The sequence below is a fragment of the Canis lupus genome, chromosome 19, assembly GCF_003254725.2.
Source record: "Canis lupus dingo isolate Sandy chromosome 19, ASM325472v2, whole genome shotgun sequence".
Lineage (NCBI taxonomy): Eukaryota > Metazoa > Chordata > Mammalia > Carnivora > Canidae > Canis > Canis lupus.
Genome location: NC_064261.1, coordinates 3300917 through 3314073, shown reverse-complemented (window position 1 = coordinate 3314073; position 13157 = coordinate 3300917). Strand labels below are relative to the sequence as shown.

Here is a 13157-nt window from a genome sequence, read left to right as displayed (position 1 = left end):
TCCAAGGCTGCGGTCCGGGGTGCGAGGCGGGGGTGCGGGGGCTCTGGGGCCCCCAGGCTGTGGGCCGGGGTGTGGGGGCTCCAAGGCTGCGGGGTCGGGGTGGGGGGCGGAGGTGCGGGGGCTCCGGGAGGGCCCAAGGCTGCGGGGTCGGGTGCGGGGCGGGGGTGCGGGGGCTCCGGGGGCCCCAAAGCTGCGGGGTCGGGGTGGGGGCGGGGGTTCGGGGGTTCCGGGGTCCAAGGCTGCGGTCCGGGGTGCGAGGCGGGGGTGCGGGGGCTCTGGGGCCCCCAGGCTGTGGGCCGGGGTGTGGGGGCTCCAAGGCTGCGGGGTCGGGGTGGGGGGCGGAGGTGCGGGGGCTCCGGGGGCGCCAAGGCTGCGGGGTCGGGTGCGGGGCGGGGGTGCGGGGGCTCCGGGGGCCCCAAAGCTGCGGGGTCGGGGTGGGGGCGGGGGTTCGGGGGTTCCGGGGTCCAAGGCTGCGGTCCGGGGTGCGAGGCGGGGGTGCGGGGGCTCTGGGGCCCCCAGGCTGTGGGCCGGGGTGTGGGGGCTCCAAGGCTGCGGGGGTCGGGGTGGGGGGCGGAGGTGCGGGGGCTCCGGGGGCGCCAAGGCTGCGGGGTCGGGTGCGGGGCGGGGGTGCAGGGGCTCCGGGGGGGCCCAAGGCTCCGGGGCTGGGGTGCCGATGCAGGGGTGCCGGGGCTCTGGGGGCCCCAAGGCTGCGGGGTCGGGGTGGAGGTGCGGGGGTTCTGGGGGCCCAAGGCTGTGGGCCGGGGTGCGAGGTGGGGGTGTGGGGGCTCCGGGGGCCCAAGGCTGCGGGCCGGGGTGCGGGGCGGGGGTGCGGGGGCTTCGGGGGCCCAAGGCTGCGGGCCAAGGGGGCGGGGGCTCCGGGGGCCCCAAGGCTGCGGGGTCGGGGTGGGGGGCGGGGGTGCAGGGACTCTGGGGGCGCCAAGGCTGCAGGGTCGGGGTGCGGGGCGGGGGTGCTGAGGCTCCGAGGGCCCCAAGGCTGTGGGGCGGGGGTGCGGGGGCTCTGGGAGGCCCCAAGCCTGCTGGGTTGGGGTGCGGGGCGGGGGTGCGGGGGCTCTGGGAGGGCTCAAGGCTTCAGGGTCGGGGTGCGGGGCGGGGGTGCGCGGGCTCCGGGGGCCCCAAGCCTGCAGATCAGGGTGTGGGGCAGGGGTGCGGGGGCTCCGGGGGCCCCAAGGCTGCAGGCCGGGGTGCAGGTGCGGGGGCTCCGGGGGCCCCAAGTCTGCAGGCTGGGGTGCAGGTGCGCGGGCTCCGGGGACCCCAAGCCTGCAGATCGGGGTGCGGGGCGGGGGTGCGGGGGCTCCGGGCGCCCCAAGGCTGCGGGCCGGGGTGCAGGTGCGGGGACTCCGGGGGCCCCAAGCTTGCAGATCGCTGTGCGGGGCGGGGGTGCGGGGCTCCAAGGCTGCGGGCCCGGGTGCAGGTGCGGGGGCTCCGGGGGCCCCAAGCTTGCAGATCGGGGTGCGGGGCGGGGGTGCGGGGCTCCAAGGCTGCGGGCCCGGGTGCAGGTGCGGGGGCTCCGGGGCCCCAAGCTTGCAGATCGGGGTGCGGGGCGGGGGTGCGGGGGCTCCAAGGCTGCGGGCCCGGGTGCAGGTGCGGGGGCTCCGGGGGCCCCAAGCCTGCAGATCCGGGTGCCCCGCCAGGGGAGCGCGGGCTGCAGGGCGCCGGGCCGAGCCGGCGCGGCAGCTGCGGTTCCCCCGCTGGCCCAGCAGAGGGTGGTGTCTGCCCGACTGTCCCGCGGCGCGGCCCCGCCCCCCCCCCCCCCGATGGCTTAATCAGGACCCCCCCCCCCCCCCCCCCCCGGTCTGGGCGGCGCTGCGCAGCCGAGCCAGGCAGTCAAGTGTTACTGCGTACAGCAGGTAGCCTGGCAACTGAGAGCATAATACCGAGCAGATGGCGTTCGCACGGCGTGATGGACATCACACACGACAGCCTGAGACAATCCAGGAATTCCCTGGTGACTCGGGGCCCTCTTTACACAAAATGAGCTCTCTCTCCACTGCCGTGCATCTCTGGGGTGATCCCCCCCTCCTCCGACTGACACCGAACTGGTTTCTTATTACCGACTTTTCTCGCAGCCCGAGGGGAGGGAGAGTGCAGGTGGGGGAGGGGGAGGCCCGGGGGCGGGAGGGGAGGGCGGGGGCGAGGGCCTCCACCTGCAGCGCCCCCCCCCCCCCCCCAGCCCAGGCTGCACAAAGCCCGCGCGGGAGGGTGGCCTCGGCTCCGAGTCTTTGCAATCCCGGGGCCTACGAGCGGCCTAAATGAAATTTAGGATTTTACTTAAAAAGTCCCCTGGGGCGTAATTTAGCCTCTTGACTCTATCCTATATGCTTACAAGTCCTTAGGGGGCTCTAGGAAGTCGGGAGAGGGGCGGCAGGCCCGAAGATGCCTCTCGGCGCTGGCGTCTCTAACAAAGACACCGAGGAGGCCAGGCGGGCGCGGGCGGGTGCCCCGGGGCGCGGGGGTCCTCGCAGGGCGCGCTCCCGGGTCCCTAACCACTTCCGCCCCCCCCCCCCCCCCCCCCCCCGCCCAGGGCGTGCATGCCCGGCCGGGCAGCAAATGGGTGCGGAGGGCAGGCGAGGAGACAGGAGGGTTGTTCATGTAGGAGAAAGTCAAAATAGTACAATGGATGTCCCAGGAAACCAGTCTATGCCTTTCACGTACACTGACCTGGATCAAGTTATTAAAAAAAAAAAAAAAAAAAATCAGCCCCTCCAGCCCAAAAGGAAGTTTGCCTACATTCTATACACCAAGAGGCTCCTATGTCCAACCAATCACCAGCATCCGGAGGCTTTCTCCTGCAAAGGTACTTAAGCGTCAGAAGAAGGAAGTCTTTTCAAAGGTGGAAGCTAACGTTTCACGCGGAACATCCCACTTGCTGGGAAAGAGCTCAGCGGTTTTATGTCAGAGGGCAGCAGGGGGTGAACCCCACACCCATTGCAGCCTGATGGAGGCCTCTGGCTCTGACACCCCGAGGCCCAGAACTGGCTGAGGATCTGGGAAGCCATCTGACCTCTCGGTTTGGGTCCCCACCTCGTCACATGAAAATCGGATTCTTAAGACTCTTCCCTTGACCAGTGGAAACTTTGGAGGTGAAAGAGTTACAGAAAGAAAATGGTTATTAAGAAGATGCCAACACCTCCCCCACTGCCAGTTTGGGCAGTTTGGGAACCATAATGGGCTAAGTTCAATCAGAAGTTCTGAAAGTGGGGTTCCAGAATCAGCAGCCTTAGCATCACCTGGGAGCTTGTGAGAACTATCAGTTCGCAGGCTCCACCTGAGAATTCAGGGCCTAGTGAATCAGAACTTCTAGAAGTGGTTTAAGTGCCCTCCAGGTAATTATGATGGCCCACGGTTTGAGAATCACTGGGGCAAATAGTCGTCCTAATTTATTATGGGCGCTGACGGCAACCTGGGGCATCTGAGTTCTCTGGGCCCTGATTTAGACTGCAAATCTTGCACTTTCAAAAAGCAAGTCAGACTGCTGAGTTGCTTAGGTTTTTATTGCAAATTCTTCAGCATTGGGAACAAAATTCTTCAGTTTTCAGAGGGCTGCTCAGGCAGTGCAAACCCAAGCATTCTGAAAGGAGCCCATGGCCATGATTCTTCCTGGAAGGTCGGTAGTACTCATGCAAGTCTGCCGTGGGGGCAGAGCAGCAGCCAAGAGGGAGGAAGAGGTGAGGCCCCCGAAAGTCCCTTGCTAGGAAAGGAAGCATAAACATCACCGAACTACCCATCTCCTGGTCTGATACAAGATACAACTATGGAAAGCTGTCATTTGAGGAGAGTTCCCTCTGTGGGAAAAGGTTCTTCAAACGCGGAAAAGACCAGAAGCAACAATGGAAGAAGACAAGCTGCATTTGCAGAGCAGCTACTGGATGCTTTCACCTGCATAATTAAACACATTTTGTTGATTAAAAAAACCCCAAGTCTCTGAGAGGTTAAGGAACTTGTCTGACGACCCACAGCTGGTGGTGGTGTCTCTGGGATTCTCACTTTTCCATTGACCATAACATGCATCTGGTCTAAATTGAGCAGACCACCCAAGAGGACTGTGGAGTAAAGAGAAGTGGGAAGGGGGCGGGGGGTGGGGGGAGAGGAATGGGCATAGAATTAAAAGGTAGAATCTCTACAGGGATCAAAGGACGAAGCTGAAAGAGCACGAAAATATGCATCATTTTTTTATATGTTGCCTGATGCCCAAAATTAGGATGCCTTTGTGGTATCAACTTTGACATTTAAAGAAAGGGCATAAGATTAGACCATCCAACCATAAGTGGAAGGAAGAAACAAAATGAAATAAAACCTTAGAATTCTCTTTGAAGTCGATCAAGTGTCAGGGCAGAAACTTGGTCTCAGGATGGTGGCTTCTTTTACAGACTCTCTTTGTCCTTGTCCAGAACAATTTTTCACTGTGGGTCTGGAGAGTGGCTTACAATAAACTCACTGCAGAGCCCCAACGGGGCCCACCCCACGTAAACCCTCCCCCGTTTCTGCAGATTATTGAAGACGATTGGATAAAAAGGTTTGTTTTATGATCTCTGATGGTTGTGTCCCCAGGACGATAGAGTTTTGAGGCCGTTTACCAATATAGAGTTTTGAGGCTGTTTACCAATATAGTTTTGAGGCCGTTTATCACTGAACTGGCAGTAACTTGAGGCCCAGCGGTAAGCCTGCTAAATGGGTTCAGCAAAGTTTTTGGTTCAACCTTGAAGGAACAGTTTACGTTGGAGGAACCCACCAGGCCTGGGTAGGAACACAGTTCCAGCACAGGCCCGGAGGCTGGCACTCCTGACTGCACAACCAACAGCTTGTTATTATTACTGTTACTGTTTTAACCTCTTGATCATGCAGCCCTACAAAGTCAGGGTGACAAAAGAGCTGGGTTTCTGTTTCTAGCTTAGCTCTAAAGCGATGAGGACTGAGATGTTCTTCCCAGGTTCTCAATGAGCAGAATGGAGTCCCCGCCCCCCCCTTCCCCCCCCCCCAGCATTTAACTATTGAAAAAATACATGTGTTGCTGATTCTCCCCCTGATCCTGGGAAATATTTGAAACAGTGCATAAAAGTAGAAAGAACCAAAAAAAAAAAAAAAGCGCAATATTTATTTTTAAACGCTCAGAGGCAACCATGTTAATATTTTGATGTGTTTTTGTATTTCCCCCAACTTTTTCCTCTGTCGACAATAATCTGCTTTCCATGGTCATGGTTATGTTCCATACAGGACAGTAGCACTGTTTCTAAGTGACACAAGAGAGTAGGAAGTTTCAGCCTTCCAAATGCATCCAAGTTAGTTTTGGGGTCAAGTGACAGCCTTACGGGAATATATCTGCCAGGCCCTGAGGTTCTGTAGGAGTCTTCTAGCATCCAGCAGGGAGCGAGGTCCACAGTTGCAGCAGAGTAAATGTTTGCTGAGCAGAACTGCCTACAGCATTGGCCGTGATGAATCCTAGCCTGACCCAGTATCCTGTATGACCCGAGAAGAGAGGGGGAAAAAAGATGGCCCTACAGTGGACGGCTTCTCCCAGCTACAGGAAAGGAGCCTCCAGTGACGACGAAAGAAAGGGTTAAAGTTGGTGGTCCAGCGCCAAGACTGGATGCACCGACCACAGGAAGGTCAGGCTTTCAAGGTCTTACTTGGGGGGTAAGAACAACAAAAATACCATTTGTCCTTACCAGTGCTTTGAACGCAGTCACCATAGGTCCCTCCAGTGGAAACACAACTTTGAGAGTTATGCTTTTCCTCTGCCTTTGATGTAAATTATAGAGTCCTTTTGATCCCTTTGTTGTGATTAATCCTACCAGCAAAGCAACTCTAAATTGGTTAAAAGTTCATTAGTGTGCAACAATAGGAGCTTGATTAAATAAATTATGGTACATCCATACCATGAATACTAGGCAGCCAATAACAATCATGCCGTCTTAGACTGCCTAATCACACAGAGAAAGGCTTACAATGTATAGTGAAGAGGAGGGGCAAAAAAGCAGTTTCTAGAACAGTACTCACACAATAATTGTGTTAGACAAGAATTATAAGTGATTTTTATTTTTATACCCTGTCAGGTTTTCTGTTAGGAAAATGTTACCTTGAGTAAATATTACTTTTTAAAACATGCTCTAAAAAACCAAGTCTTTGAATTGTCCAAAAAGAGAAAAAAGGAGAAACAAAAGGACAAGAAAAGGGGGCCTGTTGTTTTCAAGGATTCCAGAGTTGTGATGAAGACTGAGGCTTCCCCTCATTTCTAGGCATCTGGTGGCATTTCTAGGCAGAGAAGGAAGCACAAGGCAGGTCCCTGGGCCTTCCGCAAGCAGGCACAAGAGCACAGGTACCTCGTGCTGAAAGCACCTGACCCCACCTGGGGAGGGGATGGAAGGCTTATCAGAGGTGAGGGCTCCGAGCGGCCCAGGCAGACAGGAGGGGAATGGCTTCCAGGGTAGAGGCCCAGAGAGATCAAAGATTGAATACATCATACCCTGAAGTTCCATTTCTAAGGCTTCATCTCATGGAAGGAGTCACAGCTTTGTACAAAGATTGATCTGAATGGTTAGCTTGAAGGGCTCAGAGTAGCAAAAATTAAAAACAGCTTCTATGGTAAACATTTAGAGGATTCATTAAACTAGGAGCCCCCCCGCGCCCCATCCCATTAAGCGTACTTCATCTGGACGGACGTGGATGGGATGTAGTGAGTTCAAGGGAGGCCCTGGCCGTGTCTGGGATCGGGGCCATTTCCACCTGAGCCCACCTTATGCTGTGGCATGTGCATAGACATCCTTAAGGAGCAGCAGCTCTCCTTTCAAGACCCGGACATAGCATGAACATGAACAAACTGGGTTTAGCTACAGGCTCAGCAGCTGGGCCAGCTTTTCATGGCTTCCACAGAGAGCTCCCACATCCCACAGAAGGCCCTCCTGGGCACTGACCACGGTCCAAGAATGCTCCAATTTACCGGGAACAGCCTGTCTGTGCTGCACGCCCCTGCTCTCTGTGGCTTTTCTCCAGGGCCAGCCCTATCTTGAACTCGAGAGATGAGTGGAAAGCCACCATCATTTGCCCTCACAGGTTGTCTTCTCCACAGGGCTGCGAGAAGACCCCAGCCCCAGAGGCCCGCGCGGCATCTGCTCCCATCCCAGTGGCCCGAAGGACACATGGGCTGCAAGTGGTTTGACAGCTGCTCCAGGAATGAGGGTTTGTTTGTTTGTTTGTTTATTTATTTATTTATTTATTTACCCAATGTTTGCTGCCTGCCTTTCCTGCCTGGATTTAAAAATAGAGAGGGGGAGGAAGGAACCTCAGCTGTCTTCAGCGGGGCTGCTGTGAAGAGTTTTTCTCTTGAGCTACTGTTCCCCCAAACTGTACCTTTCTCTTTTATTGCCTCCCCCACTTTCTGATGAAGTCATCACAGCGAAGATTGCATAACTGATGCAGAGGCCTATCTTGTGTTATACTGGGAGACAGGCCAACGTTTCCATTTATAGACAAGAGCACTACCGCGCTGCCAAATGGAGCTCTCTGCTGCAAGCACTACAAGACGGGAGGAAGGGAAGGAAGGCTCCGAGCGTGAGGGCGAGCTGTGAACAGAGGCGGGCGCCCTCCCCGTCCGCTGGGCCGCCTTGGAGGGGGGCTGGCTGCCTGCGAAGAGCCACTTCTACAAAGCTGTGTGCGCTCGGCCCTTGGTTCTCGGGCGCTCGGGCTCCCCTGGCACCAGGAGACGCTGCCAGGGGGAGGGTCTGGTCTGTCCGGTCAGCCTGTTCGGCAGGTTTTCAGACTGCTGAGCCTGTGTGCGGGCAAGCCAGGTGTGAGCACCCCGAGGCCCCGACGGGGGGGGGGGGGACTGGCCTCGCCGCACTCCGGAGGGCCGAAGCCAGGCCAGCCGTCGTGGCACTGGAGGAGGCCAGGACTCCGGGGAGGGCATGAGAAAGTAGGAAAGAAGGAGCAGCATGTCGAAATCTGGGTTGGTGCATCACTTATTTAGAGATTTTGGCTGAGAACCAGGTTCTCAGAGGAAGCAAGTCTAGAAGAGGGGCTCCCACAGGGCCAGGGAGGGCTTCTGGGCGGCAGGGAGGCCCTGGACCTTACGTCCTCAGTGGTGGTCGGGTTTAGATTGTTAGATACATTCTGCACACGGGGTTTTAGGGAGGGTCACTGAGAAACCCTGACAGATCTGAAAGATACCTTCTATTTTATGTTGTTGTTTTTTTTAAAGATTTATTTATTCATGAGAAACGCAGAGGGCGGGGGGCAGAGACACAGGCAGAGGGAGAAGCAGGTTCCGTGCAGGGAGCCCGATGCGGGGCTCGATCCCAGGACCCCAGGGTCACACCCCGAGCCGAAGGCAGACGCTCAACCGCTGAGCCACCCAGGGGTCCCTATTTTATGGTCTTAAGTTGTACCCTTAAAATACCAGATCACGTGGCTCTAAGTCTATTATGAATTACTACTCTTTATCAGTCCCATGCTTATCTCGTGAATGGTGTAATAGCACCATGCTATCTTTAAAAATAAAAACATCATGTTTTTTTGGGACCCTATTGACATTTCTTCGTCTCGTAAATACACCTGGTGACTCAAAGAAGTAGAAGTGGCCAGGGTCTCTTGTTAACCTTGAGCAGAGTTGGGGACAAACTGGGATAAAAAGAGTCTGAGAAGAAACATGGGCTCCAGGGATTCTCCGCCGTTGCACCCGCGCCGCGGGCAGCACAGCTCCTGACTCCCACCTCCCACCTGTAGTATCCTGGTTCATGGAATCTGAAAGCAATTAGGAACCATCCTCTACAGATCTTAAACTTTTCACCCAATGTTATCAGGACTTCAGTCAGGTAGCATGACTCCACAGCACCCGGCATACAGCAAGTGCTCACAAATGTTTGCTCTTCTTAGCACCAATATTAATAAATGATGAGAAAATTCGAAACTTTAAGGAGGGCTGATATTTTTGGCTCATATTCTGTTCTTAATAACGAGACCAGCTCCTCAGCCTTATCAAGGAAAATATCGTCTTGCACAGGAGAAAAACTCAGCCGATAGCTAACTGTGGAATCAGGCCCTCGCGTGATGGCGAAGCTTCTGTGAAACTTCCATTTTAGTGAGGAATAAACCCACTCATGTCGACAACAGCGCACAGGCCTTCTAGGATGGGGGTATGTGCCCGTAATCGTTTGCCACTTATCCCCTCTGAAAGCATCAGCATTTCTGCTTCACCCTCTGGGATGGCTCCCGCTCTCCCATCCCTCGCTATCAGAAGCTAAGGCCGAGTCTGACCTCCTTGTCATAGATCACCTCCAGTGCCCAGCCCCTCTCCACTTTCCCTACAGTTTCCTGGGCTAATTCTTCCTCTAGCTAGCTGACCGAACCTTCCCCTCCTCTGTCTTCCCAGGGCCGGGTGAGCAACGCTACAACACGCACGTGATCTCTGCACACAAACCCCTCGCCCCCGAAGCAGCGCCTCCTCCAAGAGCTTTCCCAGCTGCCACTTCCCTCCTGGTTGATGCTCGCAGGAGGTCAAAATCAGGACGGGGAGGGTCAGGTGATTAATGTGGGAGGTGGATACGGTGAATATGGGGAGCCAACCTGCTGCTCAGGGGCCTGATCAGCCTCAGAAGGATCTTCGCATTTCTGGTCTTCCTTACCGTTGGGCCATTTCCTAATATGCAGATTTGTTATCTCCAACCTTGAGCCAACCGATGACCTTCTCCTTTGGGCTGCTTCTCCTCTGTAGCCTCCCCCCATCATTAAGAATAGACAGCTTCTCAATCGGCCACGATGAAAATCCCAACCAAGTCAACCAAACCCTTTCTGGAAGCTGAGGATAAATAGGAATGGCTGGAAGCCTGCTGCGGAGTGTGGAGGTGGGGATGATGACCCCCTAGGCTGAGCTGTGGGTCTATCTCAGGTTCCCATGACGTGACACCCAGGAGAAGCCAGTGCAGGAGAGAGTCCCTTCTTTATTTACCTTAGGTTTTTGAGGACTTACTTTTTTACTGAGGATTACTTTCTATATAAGGCCCAGTGAATATTACCTCTTAATTCATATTTAGGAGCATGTAAAAAAGGGTGACAGGGCCTATCTATCTTTCATTCCTTTTCAGGGGTAGTTGTAGAGCATTTCCAAGGAAAGAAGGAGTCCCTGAGCCCTCATTAGTTAGTAAACACAAGCTTCCCCCCGCCCCCCCCGCCCCGGGAGTCGAGGCCTATGTACGGGGTGTGGAGGTCTATCTCACAACACGGAGGGGCCACCCTGCGCCTCGGAGCCCAGCCACCATTGCCATGGAAATATCTGGGGCTTCTGCGGGTCCCACCCACTCTCAGTACCTCCCCAGAGGCTTCTTGGGGACAGAGTCCAAATATATCCCGCAGGCAGATGCACACACATCCCAGGTGGGAACCTAGAAAGGCCCGGAATACTCTGGACTCACTTTTTTGCTGAAGGACTCTGGTAAGAAACAGTACCTAGGTGAGTGAAATGTACTTGCCGAGGCTGCTAAGCCCCCTAAGTTCAGGGCCCTGGTCCAAGGACGTGAAGCCTCACGCCTGCCCCTGGAAGCTGTACAGTGCTGTGCATCCTTGATGGCATCTCCGACTTGAGTTTTTCTTAGAGAACACTTGGCCCCAAATAAAACCCAGGCAAACAAATAAAACAAAGCAGACAAGTAACAACTGACTTGCATAATAGAATATGGAGAGGCCTGGGTATGGATTGTGCTTGCCAGTTTGCTTTGGCTTTCTGCATGGTAAGGACTACTGCTCCGTGGCCAAAATGCATCCATCACCCTAAAATAAGTGCACACCACAAACCATGCACCTGAGATCTGAGCACTAGTACGTTACATATACTTTGCCACTGAGGTCTTTTTTCATTTCAGACATCACATCCCCCTTTAAAAAATGCTTTGATTACCCTGGGAATTCCCAAGGGCCTATGGCACCCCAGCACGATGGCAGGAATCTAAGAGAAGGGCCACTGTGGCCTCGTCCCGTGGGACACCACAATCCCAGTGGAGAGACAAGGTCTCCCTTCATAGGAAAGCTGGAAAATGATCCCAGCTCATCAAAGGTGAGCCTGTGGCATGTGCTGTGGTTCCACAGGATTTCCATAAAGCCAGCTGGGCCAGACCTGGGATGGTCACAGTTACATGGCAGAAAGGGGGTGGAATGGGGGACACATGGGTTCCAGAGACTGGTTGCCCTGGGGCAAGTCCCCAAACATCTCTGAGCTTTAGTATCCTCCCTTATAAAATGATGACACCTGTGATCTTGAAGGCTCCCACCTGCCCTAAAATTCTCTGGTTCTGCTTCGGAAGAGCTTCATGGACATGGGCACACTTGACCAGAAGCCTCGATGGAAGCAGGTTTGGATTTGAGTGAGCAAAGAAGGAAGGAGCAGCCACTCGCAGGAGGGAGGGGACGGTGCTCAGGCCCCATGCTGAGGTGTGCACTGGGGTGTGGGAGGAAAGCTGCACTGCGTGGTCTGACCACGGACAGGCCTGCATGCAGTCACGTGCCCCGACCAACAGACGGGAGCCACAGCAGTCTCGCGGAGGGAATACAGTGATCAGAGCGTTACTTCCATAAGATTAAGCTGGTGTCAGGTAAAGCAGGGATCAGAACGGGGCCGGATCAGAAGGGGAAGAGCAGTGGGCAGGGCTGAGAGGCAGCCCGGGAGGTGAAGGCGAGGTGGCCGAGACCGGGCTACCGACCGTGGGAACTGAGGAGGGATGCGCCAAGCCACCTGCAGGGTGTGTCTGGGTAAGAAGAGGAGCCCACGCTCTTCACCACGTGCAGTGTCCGGGGTCCCCCCCCAGCCCCGGTCCACTGGTTCTCACCCTGCCCTCACGTGGCTACTGAAAATCTGGCCCGAGAATGTGATCCCCACCTAAAAATGGAGCGTGAGGGACAACTGGGGAGGGGCTCAGTGGTGGAGCGTCTGCCTTTGGCCCAGGGTGTGACTCCGGGGTCCTGGGATCGAGTCCTGCGTCGGGCTCCCTACATGGAGCCTGCTTCTCCCTCTGCCTGTGTCTCTGCCTCTCTCTCTGGGTCTCTCATGAATAAATAAATAAAATCTTTATTTTTTAATTTATTTTTTAAAGTAAAATCTTAAAAAAAAATCAGGTATGAGGGATTCCAGTTTTCTTGGTCCTCCCTCCTCTTTCACAACTGAATTTATTTAAATGTGAGTACAGTACACCACCTGGCTTTTCACCGAGAGTAGGACAGTGGGCATGTGCCTCGAACACTTTCTGAGCCCTAAAAGCATATTCGGGGGCCGAGGAGGAGATGCCAGACAGTAGCAGGAAATGGGACCACAAGTACTTTGAGAGGAAGAAACCTCATTTGTGTGCTTCCTTCACGTGTTCTCTCAACTTTCTACTAACTGCTCCGTGTTTTTACTTAATGCTTTTCAAGGCCTGATGAGGAACAATGACTGCGAGATGGTCCCCAGTTGAAAGGGCTTAGATGTGACAAGTAGACCTCATAACAAATGTGACACCTGGTGTTTCCTAGGCTGAGTTGCTGGGTTTACATTCTATGGTGGATTTTTTAAAGCAGTCAGAAAATCACCCTGGGTCTCAATGCTAAATCTTGTTCGTGTGATGTAGTTTCCTAAGATGGTTAATGTTGCATTTGTAACACCCACCTTGAAAACCTAAACTGGAGATGATAATAAAAATCATCTCTGGGGGATCCCTGGGTGGTGCAGTGGTTTGGCGCCTGCCTTTGGCCCAGGGCGCGATCCTGGAGACCCGGGATCGAATCCCACATCGGGCTCCCAGTGCATGGAGCCTGCTTCTCCCTCTGCCTGTGTCTCTGCCTCTCTCTCTCTCTCTCTCTGTGACTATCATAAATAAATTTAAAAAAAATGTGTTTAAAAAAAAAAATCATCTCTGGGATCCCTGGGTGGCTCAGCAGTTTGGCGCCTGCCTTTGGCCCAGGGCGCGATCCTGGGGTCCCGGGATCGAGTTCTGCGTCGGGCTCCTGGCGTGGAGCCTGCTTCTCCCTCTGCCTGTGTCTCTGCCTCTGTCTCTCTCTCTCTATCATAAATTAAAAAAAAAAAACAAAATATCTCTAACTGGGCAGCCTGGGTGGCTCAGTGGTTTAGCACCTGCCTTCGGCCCAGGGCATGACCCTAGGGTCCTGGGATAGAGTCCCTCATC

At 55.0% G+C, this 13157-nt stretch overlaps 1 protein-coding gene and 1 long non-coding RNA gene across 39 annotated transcripts in view; one reads left to right on the top strand and one right to left on the bottom strand.

Annotated features, from left to right (window-relative positions):
- Positions 1 to 13157, bottom strand: part of MAML3 (mastermind like transcriptional coactivator 3) — a 599968-nt gene that overhangs the window by 14905 nt on the left and 571906 nt on the right. The window lies entirely within an intron of this gene.
- On the top strand, positions 2223 to 8532 carry LOC112669309 (uncharacterized). 4 transcript variants are annotated; one of them, XR_004806943.2, is made up of 4 exons: positions 2223 to 5624; positions 6255 to 6334; positions 7085 to 7194; positions 7403 to 8532. It is a non-coding gene; the product is annotated as an uncharacterized LOC112669309 (long non-coding RNA). The 4 variants fall into 4 exon arrangements; XR_003142165.3 differs by having other exon boundaries at positions 6255 to 7194; XR_007403914.1 differs by having other exon boundaries at positions 2223 to 6334.